General features: G+C 32.9%; 1 long non-coding RNA gene across 1 annotated transcript in view; it reads right to left on the bottom strand.

Annotated features, from left to right (window-relative positions):
- Positions 1 to 11,623: 11,623 nt before the first annotated feature.
- Positions 11,624 to 19,461, bottom strand: part of LOC132597348 (uncharacterized) — a 198,640-nt gene continuing 190,802 nt past the window's right edge. The window contains exon 4 of the long non-coding RNA XR_011377479.1: positions 11,624 to 11,716. This is a non-coding gene — a long non-coding RNA (uncharacterized lncRNA). The remainder of the gene's footprint in view (positions 11,717 to 19,461) is intronic.

Below are 19,461 nucleotides of genomic sequence, written 5' to 3' on the forward strand. Positions count from 1 at the left end.
AAAATACAGAGGATATGTGAAGAACAGAGCAAAATCAAGTTTGGTGTTTTTTCTTGAAAGTCTCAGCTCCAGAAGGCAGTGCTTCCAGGAATGGTAGCACACTGTCAGCTCATTTGTGTTGCCAGTGCTGCCACCTCATTCCCAGAAGAGCATCTGTGGATTTTTGGAGAGAAAGCTATACTTCTGGGAATGGTGCCCAGAACATGTAAGCTTCCGTGTCATTTTAGAAAGTCAGAAAGGGGACAATAAAATCTTCATTTGCTGCAGTCTTTTATGTGCAGTCATCAGTCCTGGGTCTAATAGCTGCAATAATCATATATTCTTATTTGTGGATTTAAAAAAAAAAGACTTTTCCTGCATTGTGAGTGTGGCAGTTTCTCCTCCTCCAAGCTCACGTCTACCCCATCTGCTTTTCACTTTCAAAGTGATAACATGAGCATTAACAATAACCAAGGACACTATTGTCATATGTAAGTGATATGTATAAATCAAATGAAATTATTATATTCCCTCAGCTCAAAGGATCATCTGAAAATATTAAAAGAATTTTAACAGGTAGTATATGTATTTTATGAAAGCTTAAGCTGTACAGATATGTAATCATTATTCTAATATTTGTTTACTTATTTTAATGTACATTAGAAAAATATAACACACCAAGCTTAAGATTTAAGGAATGTTTTGCTCCTTTAGGAACTAGCTAAAGTAAGTAGTGATACAGTAAAGCAATCTGATTTACTATGATCAGCTGAGTACAGACATGGTGCTCAGAAAGTCCAGAAATGGTTAAGCCTTTAAAACAGAATGTTTTACCATTATGGTTTATAAGTATGGATAGAAGGGTGATATAATTTGGAGATAATGATTTTCATATACTGATTGACATGTCTGTTATCTGTTTTTTCATCATGGTATTGGAACTCCATTTCAAGAAGTTAATATTAAGCTTGCCAATTATGGATAAATAAAATAAGTATGACTTGGAATTGGTTCTGTGTTCCATTTTTTGTTCATCTATGTATTGTGTGTGTGTTGATTTCTTCTCTATTAAACCATTTTGGATCAGTGGTTTAAAGAAGAGAATATTAATACATAGAAGTGAAAGTTATTTAAATATAATATGAGGATTCAAACAGTTGATGTGATTAAACAATATCAGGCACATAATATAGATACTAAATTATAGCTATTACTACTATACCTCTGGTACTACTATTATTTTATTAGGTTTTGTTATGATAAAATCTGCATATGTCTTAAGAGAGATACACTAATTAATAACCTTAATTTTTTGTTAGTGTTGTAGAAGTAACAACTGCAATGTAAATATTGAAAATATTATAAAATATTTAAAATTTAAATTTTCATGAAACTGTAAACAAGAAAAAAGTGGTTCCTTTAAGTCTGGAAATGCTCCCAAATTCTATGGCATTATCTGACCACAAGCAGCATTGTGAAACTCCCAAAGAACAAAACAAAGTGGAAAGACGTTCAAGCATTTTAGAAACTTAACACTCTAATTGGATAAAAATGCTAATACTTTAGAATACTCATTTATCATGTTTTATTTACTTGCAAAGCTTATAGTTGCTGGACTAATTTGTAAATAAACTTACCACATCCACTGCCAAAATGGCTTAAATAATAAGCAGGGACAAGCAAAGGAACTGGTGAGATTCTTCTGTCAAATAATATTGTTCATTGTAAAATTATAGACATGGCTAAAAACTTAAGGCAGCAAATATTATCACAACTATAATAAAATTTATTCTATTCACTCTACATGGATAAATCCTCTGGGGTTGTGATTTTAGATGGTATTCAGTGTCATATATGAGCTAAATACTGAGACCATGGAGACCTTTAGTTCTACCAGTCTTGGGCAACTAGCACAACTGGGGTAGAGGTTTTAAACCTTATTAAGAAGTTCATGATATCATCTGGAAGAGATTTATTGGGATAAACACCAATAGCACTAAAGTCACAGTTGGTACAAAATGAGAACTTGTTCCACATAGCCAAACTGTTATCACAGAAAGTAATGCCGCAAATCCTCCATCCCTATCTTCCACCCCACACCACCTCAGACATGTGGAAGACTTAAAAGGCATACATAAGGCTCTAAAAACATATCAATCATTGAAAAGAGAGGCCACTGAACTCTTGAAATGTTTTCTAATATTTGTCTAGAGTTGGGAAATTATAAGAAATAAAGATTTTTTTTTTTTTTACTAAAATCTGTTTTATTTTTTATGCTGAAACTATCCCTTTTCTGTTGAGGCAAAAACAACAACAGCAACTTTAGTGTATTTTTCTTTACCTTTAATACATGACATTGTATGCACTAACAGGGACTGCCTTCACATATTAGAATATTTTCCAGATCTATTAGCCCAACAGGACAGCCTTATTCTTACAAAATCCATTTATATCAGTATTCCACATGCAAGACAAACTGAATTCATTGATAGCAAAAGTGAAGCATCAGCCATCAAGCCTTGATCATGGTATGTTAGATTATTTTATGTATTAGAAAGCCTTAGTTATAAATTCATTTGAAGTACTTGTTGAAAAGTATTTTGAAAATTATAAAGACATTGTGGATGGAGAACAAAAATAAAAGGTCTTCATTTATAATCTTCCAAATTGAACACCACTTTTGTATCGCTAAGAAATGCTTTTGTCCCCTGGTAATGCAAATATTAGCATATTACTTGACATATTTAGAAGAACAGAATTTGGAAAACACTTCAGATGGTTTCTTGGAACAAAAGTTTGTTGTTCAAAGTTGCTCATTTTAGTTCAATTAACAGTGAATTCTCAGTTTCAGAATTAGTCACAAAAAGCAATGAAAAAATTTTTCTAGTTTCCAAATGTGTATGTTTCAATTGAGGTTCTTGGGATTGGTCAATATAAAAAGCAATGAGCTTGTCCTGTTAAATTAAGCTTCATCATAGTGTTTAATTAAGTTTTAAGGACCCAAAACTTGATTGCTGAGCAACAATAGACATTTCCATTCTACTTTTTGAAAACTTAATTTTTAACCACATAATTGTTATATTGATTAAATTGATAGCTATATTTGTTGATTAAAAAATTTTTAACAATTAATAATATTTTGCTATGATGGTATTAACTATTACAATGGTGATAAAACATATATAATATGTTTTGGGGCAAAACATAATACCAAATACTACGTAAAAACAGTAGAACTAGTAAACACATATAGCAAAAAAATAGAGGTTTTATGTAAATGACTTACTTTTGAGATCTAGCCCCTTAAACTAAAAAAATCTTAGTAAGATACAGAAGAATAAATCTTTCTTGACTTTTAATCCATTGAAGATATGACTGAATGTGAAAATCTGGTATAGTGTTTGTCAAGTAGGTAAAAAATCTGGATAACTAAGTTTATACAGGTTCACTCAAATGTTCGTCATCAGACATACAGAATCTTTTGTGAGAAAGATCAGTTTTCTGGATCAAATTTTAAATTACATGAATTTTTGATTCTCATTTGTTAGAGATTTTATTAATCTGCAATGAAGTTATCAGCATTGCAGTTAGTTTAGTAAATCTATTACTATTGCTGATAAAAATATGTGCAACACTTTGTTTTAAAACAAATTTTATTTGTAATTCTTAGGTCATTTGGGGGATACAGTTGTATTCTTTGGAAAGAAAAAGATATATATTGGTTAGAGAACCTGACAAATTTCCTTAGAAATTTAGAAATATTTCCAGTTCTTAATAACAATTGTTTCAAGGATTTGAGACTAAAAAACAAGTGACTTTTGTCACATTTGGTTACTGGACGGATTTCATAGTCAACCTACACACTCAACCTACACACCACACTTGGCATCAAATGTTAGGACAGACTGTGACAATAAAAGTGACACTACAGAGCACAGCCACTTCTTGGCACTGCAAGCCATGATCTTGGTACTTCAATAAAAAGACAACAGTTAAATAAATCTACTACTTTCCTTGGGAAGAGAACACTATCCAGAGAAGGACTTAGAGCTAAAAATGCATATGAAGAAATGTACTTAAATATTTGAAAGAAGAAAAGTATGTACAGAATCAAGCGGTCAATCTCTATTTGCTACAGTATCTACCATTATCTGATCATTGGTTATGGGAAGATAGTGACCCCGGTCATTCAAGATTATTTCATCTCTTTTACCCTAAATAAACTCTCAGGTAATATCTCATATCTCAAGCATTGTTCCCAAAGATAGATTGCTGGATCTGCAGACTTTATTGGTGCTCTGATTTTAAAGATGCTCATATTACAAGGACAAAAATAGAGAGATGCTTCTGGGTTTCTGGCTTAGGAAATTCAGACATCCAAACACCTAAGTGCTCCCAAATTTGATCACACATTAGTTTCTCTTTACTGATACTATAATCTCAAGATAATTAATTCTCATAATATTCATTGCTCGGATATCAATGATTTAACAGTATCTACTATTATTTCTTTTGGTGGGATTTGCCTGTCTATGACTCATGGAGTATAAACAACCACGAGCCTGTAATATTAAAGCCAAAAGGGACCTCATGAATTATTTATTTTAATTTGTTCATTTTTGGACAGTGAAATTGCAACTCAAAAATTGTAAGTACTTTTTCTAATATTGTGATAATTAGTACCACACGTAGCTCCAAAACCCAAGTCTTCCAATTACCCAGTGTTTATCCACTCCTAAAAGGTGTTCTATATTCCTAAATTTAGGGGGTTTTTATAATAAATTTATTTATTTTATTTATTTACTTTTGGCTGCATTGGGTCTTTGTTGTTGCATGCAGGCTTTCTCTAGTTGCGGTGAGCGGGGGCTACTCTTTGTTGCAGTGAGTGGGCTTCTCACTGTGGTGGCTCCTCTTGTTGAGGAGCATGGGCTCTAGGTGCGAGGGCTTCAGTAGTTGTGGCACGTGGGTTCAGTCATTGTGGCACATGGGGTTAGCTGCTCCACGGCATGTGGGATCTTCCTGGACCAGGGCTATAACCCGTGTTCCCTGCATTGGCAGGCGGATTCTTAACCACTGCAACACCAGGGAAGCCTTAGTTTTTATTTATACCAGAAACCTGGCCATATATTTTATTATGTAACTAGTTAAGGGTCTGACATTATGTTGAAGTCACTTCACTAAAGTCTGAACATCAGCAAAAGAGGCACTTAAGTGTTTGGTGTTTGATCAAAAAGATACAGATTTTTATATGTGTATTTAAAGTTAACTATCAGTACTCTGGTCTTTACTACATACCAGACATGGTGATAAGTGCTTGACATATGATAGCTTAAATAGTAGCGATGGAATTGACACAGATAAAGAGGGAGGGACATGCAGGGAATAATCATTATGTGCCAGATATTATATATCCCCCAGATCACGCTTTATAAGGTCAACACTGCTAAAAATAAAAGCTACCATATTTTGTAGTGAATTGTACTAAACGTTAGTCACTTTACAAATAAGGTCATCTGATTTTCATAAAAAACTTCCTTACTTTTATTCCCAGAAATACATTATAGATAAGAAAAGTAAGATTGGGAAATTTTAACTGTGGTCTACTGTCCAGGCTCACTTCCTCAGCAATATCTCACACATGTGCCATATACTCTCAATATACATTTATTTTCATGACTGTAGAACTCATTTTCTCATTCTCTTCAAAATGTCTCAGCACATCAGTTTCCCTCTGCCTGGAAAATCATTCCAGACATCTTTCCCATTTTCCCACAATCTATTTCTCCCACTAGACTAAGAGCACAATGGATTTGGGATTATCTTTCACATCTGTGTCAGGATTTAGCATGGTATTGAACATAGATGAAATACTCTCAACATTTTTTTAAAGAACAACGTTCTTTCACTGGGACTGATGAATACTCTGGTGAATAATTAATAACAAATATCAGTTAGAATGTTTCTAATTACACTCAGCTGGGTCCAGTTATTTAGGAATAATTATTTCACAGAAAATTAATATCGGTGTTACCAAATCAGCCCATCAGTATTTTGGACCTTGTACATCAGTTACCTTTGACCTTATTTATAGAAGTAGAATTCCACCTTGGAAAAGCTCTGTATTTGTCAGGATTCTCCAGAGAAACAGTACGAATGGGGTTGCACTGTTACATATTAACAGGTTTATTTTAAGGAATCAGCTCACATGATTGTGGGGACTGGTAGGCTTGCCAGCTGAAAAAAGACAAGAGTTGATGTTGCAGTCTTGAGTTTAAAGTCCATAGGGCAATCCAGTGGACTGAAAACTCAGACAAAATTTACAGTCTTGAGGCAAAATTCTGTCTTCTCGGGGAAGCATCAACTTTGCTCTTAAGACTTTCAACTGATTAGGTGAGTCTCACCCACATTATGGAGTGTTATCTCTTTTACTTGAAGGCTACTAACTGTAGATGTTAATTACATCTACAAAGTAACTTCACAGCAACAACTAGACTAGTGTTTGACCAATAACTGGACCCCATAGCCTAGCCAAGTTGATGCATAAAATTTATCCGTCACAAGCTCCTCGGGTACTAGCCCCAAAGAGTGCTTGTATGTGAAGGACAGAGAAGACATGAGGCTTCCAGAATATCTTTCTATGCATTGTTTAAACTCTCACTAAGACTGAGGACAGATGGTAGAAGATGGTTTGAGGTGTTATAAAAACAACTGCCCACTAGTAATCCAGCAGAACCTATAACTGTGTGTGAACAGGGTACACTCTGAGCTGAAATAAACCTGGTAAATCTTGGCCACTGGTCTCTGTCAACAATCAGCTCTAGAGGGTACATAGAAGTCAAAACCATCCTCAGAACCCAAGTATTTGCTTAAGAGTATAAGGTGTGATGGTAAGATACTGGGTACTTTTCATATCAAAATAACTGACAAAAACATGTTTGAAATGAGAAAGGAGAAACCTTTCAAGAAATCTAACTACATTCAGGAAGTTTTCACCTGGAATTACCCTGTAAAGTTAATATAGCTTTCAAAGTATTCTTGATCTTTGGAAAAGTAGCTACCCATTGTTGAGTTATGCCCAAGAGCTAAGGGTCTGGCATATTTCTAATTCTGTTTTCAATTTTAAATGCAATACTTAGGGATTAAGCATAGCGCTTAAACAGTGTTTTCTTGTGAACAAATCCTGAATTTTCCACACAGAAGACATTTATCATGATGCATTATCTGTTGTTAAGAAATGCAATGTGATTTACAAAAAAAGTTTTTCTTTATAGGCAGGAAACTCAGGTTGAAATGTGCCCTGCTACTGACCACCCTGTGCATATCTACTTTAAAAATAAGCCAAAGTGAATCATGAGTAATCATTCATGTTGATAAGCCTGTTTCACACAATTCTGCTTTTATCCAAACTTACAATGGATGGGCTGTAATAGCTGAAATTGGCACCAGCATAAGTTGTAGACTTTTATGGAAGTATCCATTAAACAGAAATTTCCAGAGAAAAACTACATATCCATTGACATAAATAAGAGTTAAGGATTAACATAGGATCACACAAAAAAATTATAAAGTAATTGGCATGGGTAGAAGTATGATTATAAATAGGTAATCATAGAATTTACCTAACTTAACTGTTATTCTGACCTGACTTTAATTCTTATTTAGAAAACACTTGATATCTCAATTCAAACCAGTATTTGTTTCACTAAAAAAACTAACATTGTAAGGCAAATGAAATAACATGCAACAGCAGTTTCTTTTCACTGCCACATAGAAATGATGACACAAAAGTCAATAGCTATTTGACATTCTCAGTAGTATCTTCATTCTGACAGATTTGAACTTACTGTATGTCTGTTTTTAGTAAGATTGCAGGCAGAAACCTCTTTTCTTAGTGATCTGTTTTGTTTATTTTCAATATAGAATGAAAACAACATATGGTTTTTAGCCAAACAAATGATGGACAACTTTTTTCCAAAATGTTCTATGAATTATTATTAGTCACAGGGTCAGTTCAAATTTCAGAGAAGAAATCATTAACAGATCTTAAGAGCACAGGCTCCAGATTTTGTGATACACCCCTGCCTCTTTCCTGATTTTCAAGAAGGTGGGAAAGAGCCTATATGTAGTTTCACTAGAAGACCTCAAACTTGAAGAACTCTCCACATTTTTTCTTGTTGTAGTGATTTGACAGGAAGTTTAGCCCAGAATTTTGCATAAATAAAAATATATCTTACTAAAGGGCTAGTTATTGTTTGGGCTTTTATTTTGCCATTACCCTCGGAAGCTGAAGCGGTACCTTCAGTTATTCACCCTTTTTTTTTCTCTTTAAGAAAGCAGATTAGCAAGAAGAGTGGTCCCATCTTCCAGTTTAGAATGGATTCTTTTTCTTGCTTTTTCTTGGAAGGGAGGATAACAGCGCCTTAGCGTGCGTGTTTTCTTTGAATCACCTTTATGCACATTTTTGAACTTTCAGTGAAAATGAATCACACATATAAAACACTGAGCCTATCTCTTTTGCCTTTTCAAATTACCAATTTGAATTACACATGTTGAGCTTGCTAGCATTGGCCACTTGCCTAAGGGAATTATTGTTGAAAGACAATTTAAAACATTGACTTGAAGAGTCACAGTCTCTTAGGATATCAAATATTTCATACAACAAAATCTTATCATTTTGAATTTTAGAGAATTATAGCAACAATTCTATGACCAAGATTTCTTAAAACCATGCTGATGTCTGACTCATGAACGGCTATTTGTTGTGTATGATCTGTATGGAGGAAACAGATTGTTTCTTTTTTCACTTTTATTGTGTACTTGTTAATCTATTTCTAAAGGTATTATGCTAATTATAACACTACTCTTCCCATTTAGAATCCGAATTGCTCATTTTCAAGTTTTTCTTTTTTCAAGTTGTAATCTGTTAATTACTTGTTTAATGGAGTGTGTAATTACCTACTTTAAGTTAGGAAACTGTTTCCATTTCAAAGATGAAAACCTATTTTAGAAATGAAAGAATATAAATGCCATCCTTTCTGGTACAGAATATAACTCTTTACCTCCCTTAATGGTTCTAAGTGAGAAAATTAGATTGAAAAACAGCTCTTATTTTCTTTTTAAGTTTTTGTGCATACCATATCAATCACAGGTGAAATTTATGATGAAGGAAACAGGTTACAATTCAGCTACACTTTGCAGAGTAATTTTGCTCTCTGAGTAATTTATGACACAAATGACTAGAGCAGAAGGAAAATTACTAATCTCCAGAGGAGAAGGAAAACCAGGTTCTTAATGTGATATATTTTTGAAAGTGTTTTCTCTTCAAATACTTGGCCAGAAGAGCAAACTGAATCAAAAAAGAGATTAAGTGTGGGAACAATATATAAGAGACGTGGAATAATTTAGGAAATACAATAATAAATAAGATTAATTGAGTTTGGGACTTACATATGATTTATGTGGTTTATATGGATGAGTTAATTCTATTTAAGCAACAGCAAATACAAGGAATAGCCAGGATAATCTTGTGTCACATATGAGGAGACTGAGCCTTATAGATACTAAGTAAAATTGGTTATTGCCACTCAAGCAGAAGTATAGGCTTCACACTCCAAGCCAATGCCTACAAACAAATTTCTAGCTACTATAATGGAGATAATTGGATTTATATACTCTTAAGGAATAAAGGAGAATTGACTTACTCATGACATTTTGATGAACATTTACTCTCTTGATGGTCTTTAATGTTGGGGGGTTGAAAATTTATCTTGATAGCAAAATCTCTGTATTAAATGGGTAAAGAGCAATATACTAGGGCTTTTGTTTTGTTGAAAATGTCTGTAATGCGGGGACAACTGGCTGGTAACCTAAGTAAATGCCTTAAAATAAAACAGTGGCTATATGGACTTATGTCAGCAAAAAGTAACAAATTAAGAAACTCTAAAATTTCTGTCCCCATAAAAGAAAGGATGACATTGACAAAAACTTTTTCAGATCAACTTTTCCAGGTCACTAGAAATTAACCAAAGGTTTGCAGGAGGGTTGGGTACTGTTTATTTAAAAAAAAAAAAAAAGTTAAATCTCAGTATGAATAATGACATTTTGGCATTTTAGCTTGCTCTGTTCTTAACCCCTTCCCCACCATTTTAGCTTTTTAGTAGCCTTGACCACTAGCCCAGTAGACCCTTAACAAATAGCTCATAAACATACTAAAATCCAGTATCCTTGTGTCCAACAGAGGGAAAAGAAAAGGGTTGGAGCTCCTCAAATTGTCATCCCCAGAGAATCATTGTCGGCTGGAGGTTCCCTGGAAGATTCTGCTTGCAAGGATATCTTTATTTGAACAGAGTTGAAGTTCATGCAATAAGAAAAGGTTTTTCTCTGGAGCTGTGCATTGGAAATGATAACTTAGAGATCACGGTTTACCTTGCAAAGTTGTCTGAGACAGTGGACAATAGTCAGGGCCAAGAACGAGATGGTCAAAATGCTTAAAATGAAAAGCTAGGGAATAAGATGTCCATAGGATGTCCTGGTACTCTAGCAGGATATGTACCCTCAGAAATATTTTGAGAATGTTATAATCTCTCAATTCTGGCTGACCCTGAAGCTCTGAGGAAGCATGAAGTGAAGGCTAAGCTGTCAACTGCCTGTTGAAGGCATGCCTCAACATACACAAAGAGTTTCATCAGCTAGGACTAGGAGAGTTATTAAGAAAATATATGTCCATTTGTTCAATACTTAGCAGACCTCTAAACTAACCAAAGACTTCATTAGCCACACAGAATAAAGCATAGAGACCTTAAAGAATTAGTTCAGAAATGCTAAGAAAAAAAAGAGCAAAAGCAACCACAAACAGCAATAACAACCACCCTGGAGAAGCAAGAGAAACTGATTTTCAGAGTTGTCACATTACATTATTTAAAATATCCAGTTTGCAACAAAAAATTGTGAAGTATGCAAAGAAGCAAGAAAGCATGAACCATACAGAATAAAAAAATGCTATCAATAGAAATTAGCACTGATGAAGCCCACATGTTTGATTTATTAGACAAAGACTTTAAATTAGCTTAAAGCTATGTTCTGAGAACTAAAGGAAACCATGTCCAAAGACATAAAGAAAAGTATAAGAATGCCATCTCACCAATAGAGAATGTCAATAATGGGATAGATATTATTAAAATATAAACTTTAATGTTGAATATATAACTAAAATTAAAATTTTAATGCAGGAGGTCAACAATAGATTTGAGCAGACAGAAGAAAGAATCTGTAAATTTGAAGAAGTTCAACTGAGATTATTCAGTCTGAGTAACAGAGAGAAAAAAAGAGGAAAACAGTGAAAAGATTCTCAGAGATCTGAGCACATCATCAAATATACCAACATCTCATAATGTGAGTCTAGAAGGAGAGAAGAAAGAGAAAGTAGTGGAAAAACTATTCCAAAAATTAATACCCAGAAGCTTCCCAAATTTAATTTAAAAAATTAGTCAACACAACCAAGAAGCTCATCATACATCATGTAGGTTAAACACAAAGAGATTCACAGCTAAGTACTTTGTAATCAAAATGTTGAAAGCAAAGGTAGAGATAATCTTAAAAGAAGCAAAAAAAAAAAAAAAAAAAAAAAAAAAAGGAAGAGACTCACCACATATATGAGATCATCAATAAGATTACAACTAATTTCTCATCAGAAACCATGAATTCCAGGTGGCAGTCAGAAACCATATTTCTCCAGGTGCTGGAAGAAAAAATCATCAACTATAAGTCTATATTCAGTAAAACAATCCTTCAAAAATGAAGGAGAAATTAAGCATTCTAAGAGAAATAAACACAAAAGACTTAGTCACTAGTAAACTAGCCATAAAAAAATACTAAAGGGAGTTCTGCAGGCTCAAGAAAAGGATACTGATAGTGACTCAAAGTTTTGTGAGGAAAGAAAGAACTTCAGTAAAAATAACTACATAGGTATATATAAGAGACAGTGTAAAAACATATTTTTTTCTGTAACCCTTTTTTTTCTATCTGTTTTAAAAGACAATTGTATAATGCAATGTTTATAAAATGTGTTGATGACATAAAATATATAAAGATGTAATTTGTATGGAAATAACAGAACAAATGACAGGAAAAGAAATGGAGGTATACAGGAAAAAAGGGTTTTGTATATTCTTGAATTTAAATTGGTACTAATTTGAGCTATAACTTTATAAATTAATTTTAAAATGATAACCCATATTAACAAATAACTTTAAAAATATAGTAAAAGGGCTTCCCTGGTGGCGCAGTGGTTGAGAATCTGCCTGCTAATGCAGGGGACACGGGTTCGAGCCCTGGTCTGGGAGGATCCCACGTGCCACGGAGCAACTGGGCCCATATGCCACAACTACTGAGCCTGCGCGTCTGGAGCCTGTGCTCCGCAACAAGAGAGGCCACCATAGTGAGAGACCCACACACCACGATGAAGAGTGGCCCCTGCTTGCCACAACTAGAGAAAGCCCTCGCAGAGAAACGAAGACGCAACACAGCAAAAATAAATTAATTAATTAATAAACTCCTACCCACAACATCTTCTTAAAAAAAATATATATATATATATAGTAAAAGAAGTGACAGGGAAATAAAATGTTATGCTAGAAAGCATCTATTTAACACAAAATCAGGAAGTGATGGAAGAATAGAGTGTTAAAAAAAACATATAGTACACATACTCACACACACACACATATGACACAGCAAATGGCAGATATAAGTCTTACCTTACCAGCAATTATGTTAAATGTGGATGGATTTAAAAATCCCAATAAAAGGTAAATGTTGGCAGTACAGTTTAGGAAAAAAGACAACAAAACATGATCCAACTAAGTGCTGTCTATAAGAGATATATTTTAGATTCAAAGACACAAATAGATTAAAAGTAAATGAATGAAAAACGATATACCATGCAAACAGTAACAACAAGAAAGCTGGAGTGGCTATACTATTATTAGGCAAACAGACTTTGAGAAAAAGTTATTACTGATAGAAAACAAAAAAAATTTCACAAAAAAGTCAACCCAAAAGAATATATATCAATTGTAAACATATATTCATCAAACAAATAAGCTAAAAGCACATGAAATAAAAACTCAGAATTCAAGGGACAATTCAATAAAAATAGGTTTATACTTCAATTTTTAATAATAGAACAATTTGAAGATAAATAAAGAATGAAAGGATTTGGACAATACCATTAAACAATTAGACCTAACATATGTCTATAGAGCAAAATCAGCAGAATGCACATTCTTCTCAAGTGCACAGAGAACATTTTTCAGATCAGACAATATAACAAGTCTTGATAATTTAAAAAGAAATAAAATTATACAAAGTATTTTTTCAAAGCTCAGTGGAATGAAATTAGAAATCAATGAGGAGAGACATGTGGGAAATTCACAAATATGTAGAGATTAAACAACACTCTAAACAACCATTGGGTCAAAGAAGAAATCACAGAAAAATTAGAAAATATTTTTGATGTATGAAAATAAGGGTACAGTATTCCAAAATTTATGAGCTGCAGGAAAATTAGTTCTCAGTAGAAAATTTGTAACTGCAAATGCCTACATTTAAAAAAGAATTCTCAAATCAATTCCACCTTAAGAAACTAGAATCTGCAGACCAAACTAGACCTAAAGCAGATGAAGGACCTGATAAAAATTAGAGTGGAAATAAATTAAATAGAAAACCACTAGAGTAAAACCAACACAAATGAAGTTTGGTCTTGAAAAATATCAATAAAATTGACTAATATTTACCTATACTAATCATAAGAAAAGAGAGACTTGAAATTTCTAAAATCAGAAATGAAAGAAGGAACATTACTACTGACATTACAGAAATAAATAGAAATATATGAGAAGACTATGAGTAAATTGGATACTCTTTAAAAAAATGGACAAATTCCTAGAAAACAGAAACTACTGTAACTAATTCTACAAGAAATGGATAAAACTGAAAAGTCCCATAACAAATAAAGAGATTGACTTAGTCAGAAAATTATCCACAAAGAAAAGTCCAGGATCACATGGATTCACTGTTAAATTCTACCAAAAATTTAAAGAGTTAATACCTATCTTCCACAAATTCCTCCAAAATATAGAAGATAAGGAAACACTTCCCTACTCATTCTATGAGGCCAGTTTTAACTTCACACAAAAAAACAGGTTTAAAAATTCACAAGAAGAGAAAACTATAGACCAATATCCCTTTGAATACAAATGCAAAAGTTCTCAATATTCTCTAAAAAATATTAGCAAAAAAAAAATCCACTAATGTATAAAAAGGACTGCACACCATGACCAGGTAAGATTTGTGGCATTAATTCAATGCTGGTTGACCATTTGAAAACCAATTAATGTAATGTACTATAACAATACAATAAAGGACAAAATGCACTCAATCATGATAACACATGCATAAAAAGCATTTGACAACTTGTATCTTTTTTTTTTTTGGCAGTACGCAGGCCTCTCACTGTTGTGGCCTCTCCCATTGCAGAGCACAGGCTCCAGATGCGCAGGCTTAGTGGCCATGGCTCACGGGCCCAGCCGCTCTGTGGCATTTGGGATCTTCCTGGACTGGGGCACAAAACCGTGTCCCCTGCATCGGCAGGCAGACTCTCCTCCACTGCGCCACCAGGGAAGCCCCACAACTTGTACCTTTTAATGTTAAAAACACTTAACTCAGAAGAAATGAGAAATTCCTTAACCTGATAGAGTGCATCTGCAGGAAAAAGATCAGTATACGAAAAACAATTGCATTTTCACACTAGCAATAAACAATAAGAAAATTAAATTAAGAAAACTTCAAGTTACAAAATTGTCAAAAAGAATAAAATATTTAGGAATAAATTTAACAAAACTGCACTGAACACATGCACTGAAAACTACTAAATATCATTTAAGGATAATAAAGAAGATCTAAATAAATGGGAATATATCCCATTTTCTTGGATTGAAAGACTTAATACTGTTAAGTAAACAATACTTCCCTAATTCATCTACAGATTCAATTCCTACAAAAAAAATTCAGCTAACCTTTTTCAGAACTGAGAAGCTGATCCTAAGATTTATATGAAAATTGAAGAAACCTAAAATGGAGACAATCTTGAAAAAGAAGAATAAAGTTGGAGTACTTACACTGTCAAATCTCAAAAACTTACTACAAAGCTATAGTAATCAAGAAAGTATGGTACTGTCATAGGAGAAAAATATAAATCAATGGAATAGAATTGAAAGTCCGGCAATAATTCCATACATTAATAGGCAATTGATTTTGACAAGAGTGCCACGACTACTGAATGAGGAAAGAATAATCTCTTTAACAAATGGTGCTGGTACCATTTGCAAAAGATTTTCTTAACCAATACTGTTTTCCATGAACACAGAGCTCAGGTAAAACTCAACATTGTCAATCTACTATAGAATAGTATATAACTTATTGAAATACCAAAATAACAATTCTCCCCATGGAACTTTTAATGTTGTAAGTATATTTTGCACTCCCAAGACTTTGCTTTCCTTGGTGACAGAAGTTGTAATCATCTCCCAGTTATCAGTTTTAATGATTCTGGCCAAATTAATGTCTTGGACTGAACTTTCCCAGGTCCTGCATTAGTCTTGCATGGCCTAAATGCATACATGACTTAGAGTGTTCTCTACCAGGAAGGTATCTTACCAAGGTCTTTTAAATTATATTTTTCCTTATTTGAACTTTCCTGTTCAATATCTGTAAATTTCTCTTACTTCAAAAGTAGAAGCCACTTTGTAAAAGCAATTGGAGTCATGTGGTTGACAATACAAGTCTCAAGGAAATAGTAAACAGGATACTATGTTTATGCACATTTGTTTAGTTTTTGTAGGAAAAGGCCCCAAACAGTTCAAGGATATTTGAAATATTTGGTGATCCTCAACACATGTCAACATTATGTCTCTGGCCTTCCACATTATGCCAATATGAGTATTTCAGCTTGTGGGATAATTATATTTTTATTAAAAATTAATCGATTAACATTTCAGTATTGTATGTCAGTCTAATAAACTTAATTAACATGAGCCTGTCCTTGAAAATGCAGCCATACTTTCAGTTTTTCTACAATAGCAAATAATAAGCTTGAAAGACTGTGTATGAAGACTTCTTTCTAAAGTCGCCAAATTAATAAATTGGCTTGGGACTAAATCTATTGGTATTAGTAGATACCCCTTAGCATTACCTTTGTTGGACACAAGCATTTTGCTGTTGTTATTTGTATTTTTATATTCTATGTCTTTAAAAAATATTTGTCTGGTAAGTTTACTGTGGTATCAACAATTTGCACAAGTAAGTGAATAGTTAAGGAAAAAGAGCTACGATTGCATATCTTAGACTATTAGAGATTATTAATTGCCAAGAACCTCGGCTTTGTGTTAGATGATTTTGCCCAATTGTAAGCTAATGTAAGAGTTCTGAGCATGTTTATGGTAAGCTAGGCTAAGTTATGATGTTTGGTAATTTAGAGGTATTAAACGCATTTTCAACTTACAGTGTTTTCAACTTAAGATGGGTTTATTGGGATATTACCCCATCATAGGTTGAGGAAGATTTGTATTTGCATTATAAATTAGTTAAGTGCACAAAATAAATCGGTACTACAACCTCAGAGGCTAAAAGTGGGATAAAGTATAATTCAAAAAAAAAAAAAAAAGAATTAGCAACTAGGCTCTTTTTAAACTTAAATGTTAATGATGCACATAGGTAACCTAGCATGCAATGAATTAGGAAAGACCATATGTCAATGTCACTGCTTTTTTTTTTTTTTTTTTTTTATGGAGGTAAAGGAAAAATTTTAATTGTTCCCAGTCTGGTGGGAATTTTCATGTATATATATCAGGCATTGCTAAACGCTTGTTAAACTGACAAAATCAGTGATACTCTGTGTAATCTTCAGTTTCCCTTAAAGGCCAGTGATACCAAATTCATTTACAACACAACTGAGTAATCTCATTGCTTTTTTGGGGAGAAGAGAAGGTTGCTATTAATAAAACTGCTGATCAAAATTGGAGTGTAAATATAAAAGGGGTCGGGGAAAAATCTAAACATGAAACAAGTTTAATGTAAAAAAGAAGTAAAATTGTCTCTATTCTTTAGAGAAAGAAATGTTCTTACAAAATACACAAAAATATATGAAACAGAATTAGGGAATTACTGGTTAATTTGATAACCTGACCTTTGAGCCTAAGGACAATTAAAAAGTGTTTTGTAGATTAAAATTAAAAAATACTGTTACAGACATGTAAAAAATACATGCTTTAGCTATATTTTATTCTTAAAATTGAATAAATGAGAAATTATTAACTTTGTATTCAGAAAAAATACATCTATTTTGATGAATAAATATACACTGTTAGACCTACACACTGATGCATAAAAAAATAATAAATTGAGGTTTCTGTACAAGATCCAAACTTCTATTTACATTGGCTAATTTGTGAGTAATTTTACTGAAATCTGATTTAAAGATTGTCTGAGATTTACATTATTTATATGCATGCATTTATTTATTTAAATTTAGAGAGTAGTAGAATGAAATATTCTGTTTAAAATTTTTTGCTAGGTAAATAAAAGTCAAGTAATAGTGACCAAAAATATTTGTTCCTCAGATATCATCTGCAAATATTTAAAAGTGATTAGGTCATCATAGGATGAACATGAGATAAAATTCCGTAGGTAGTTGACACATAAACTGATTTAAAAGAGGTACTTATTTGGGTAATTTTGATTTTTTGATGGCTTAGCACATATAAAGTCAATTTTAATTAACACGGATAAATATAAAATTCATGCAAATAGCATGAGAATATGCATCTTTATGTTCTTCTCACAAAGCAGACTGAAATGACAAGGTCATCCCTAAAGGTTTTCCTTAAGGTTAATAAATCAGACTTAGGCTTTTTACAACCTTCATCCACCCCCTTTCCCATTTCTTGGAAAGCAGATTTCTGGGAAACCAAATCAGCCATTGATTTTAGTGGTTCTGGCTCTGGTTATGCCTTTCAAAAAGGATTTAAAAGTTTATAAAATATACATATGATATCCTATAAAGAAGTTCTATGCACTTAAATATATGTGTAAAATACCCTAAAATAACTAATATGAAACACATCAAACTTTATAGTAGAAAGTTGGAGGTGAGCTGGAATTATAAGGGAATGATCAAGAGGAATTACATTTATTTAATATTTTACTTTAAATAACAAATTACCCATAGAGTCTTTGTAGACATATTTTACAATATATGTTTAAGTAAATCAATATATATGGATATATGTGTAGACAGACAGATATTTTTCAATGAAATTATTCCAGAACATTAACAGAGTTTAAATCTGAGTGACAGGAGTAAGAATATTGTTATCGTCTAAATTGTATCCCCCAAAATTCATGTGTTGAAGTTCTAACCTCAGAACGTGACTGCTTTGGGAAACAGAGCCTTTAAAGAGGTAATTAAGATTAAAGGAAGTCATACAGGTGGACCCTAGTCCAAGAAGACTGGTGTTTTTATAAGGAAAGATTATTAGGATGTAGAAGAAATACCTGGGACATCCACACACAGAGAAAAGGTCATCTGAGGACACAGAAAGCAGGTAGCCATCTGCAAGCCCAGGATAGAAGCTTCAGGAAAAACCAAACTTGCCAATATCTTTATCTTGGATTTCTAACCTCCAGAACCATGAGAAAATAAACTTTTGTTGCTTAAGCAATCTAGTCTGAGGTATTTTGTTATGGCAGTCTAGCAGACTAATACAGATTTCTATTTCCACGTTTGAATGTTTCTGGAGAGGCCATAGAAAACCTTTCAGGAGTTCTGTGGGGGTCACAGTGATACTTAAATATTATTTGTTTTTTCCCCCTTCTATTGATCTTTGTCATAATGGTAAAAAAGCGAGCATGGGTAAAATATCTGGTGTCCTAGCATCAATCAAGTTAGTGCTAGTAATCAATCAACTGTGCTAGTAACCATTCAGCTCCACACTTTCACAGGGGAAAGAAAAAAAAAAAAGAAAGAAAAAGAAAAGGAAAAAAAACATGATAAAGCAGTAACAACTAATATTTTTATTAAATCTTGATGCCTGAGTATGTATTTTTGTAATATCTGGTGTGACAAAGTAGAAAATATGCATAAAGCACTCTATTGTATACCAAAGTATGATTGTTCCCAGAAAAATCATGGCAATTGTTTGAATTAAAAGCTGAGTTAGTTGATTTTTTTTAAAATGAAATATCATTTGTACTTTAAAAAATGATTTATTGATAGATTATGTTTTTTAGAATTAGATATTTAACAAGCATTTTCTCAAAATTAAATGATGTGAGCCTGTTACATTATGGAAAATGAGTGACAGTGGTTTTTGCCAATATTAAAATTTGAATGTTCAGAGTGAAAATTAGAATTTTGAAAAACTTAAA

Source organism: Globicephala melas, chromosome 5 (genome assembly GCF_963455315.2).
Source record: "Globicephala melas chromosome 5, mGloMel1.2, whole genome shotgun sequence".
In the NCBI taxonomy this organism is placed as follows: Eukaryota; Metazoa; Chordata; class Mammalia; order Artiodactyla; family Delphinidae; genus Globicephala; species Globicephala melas.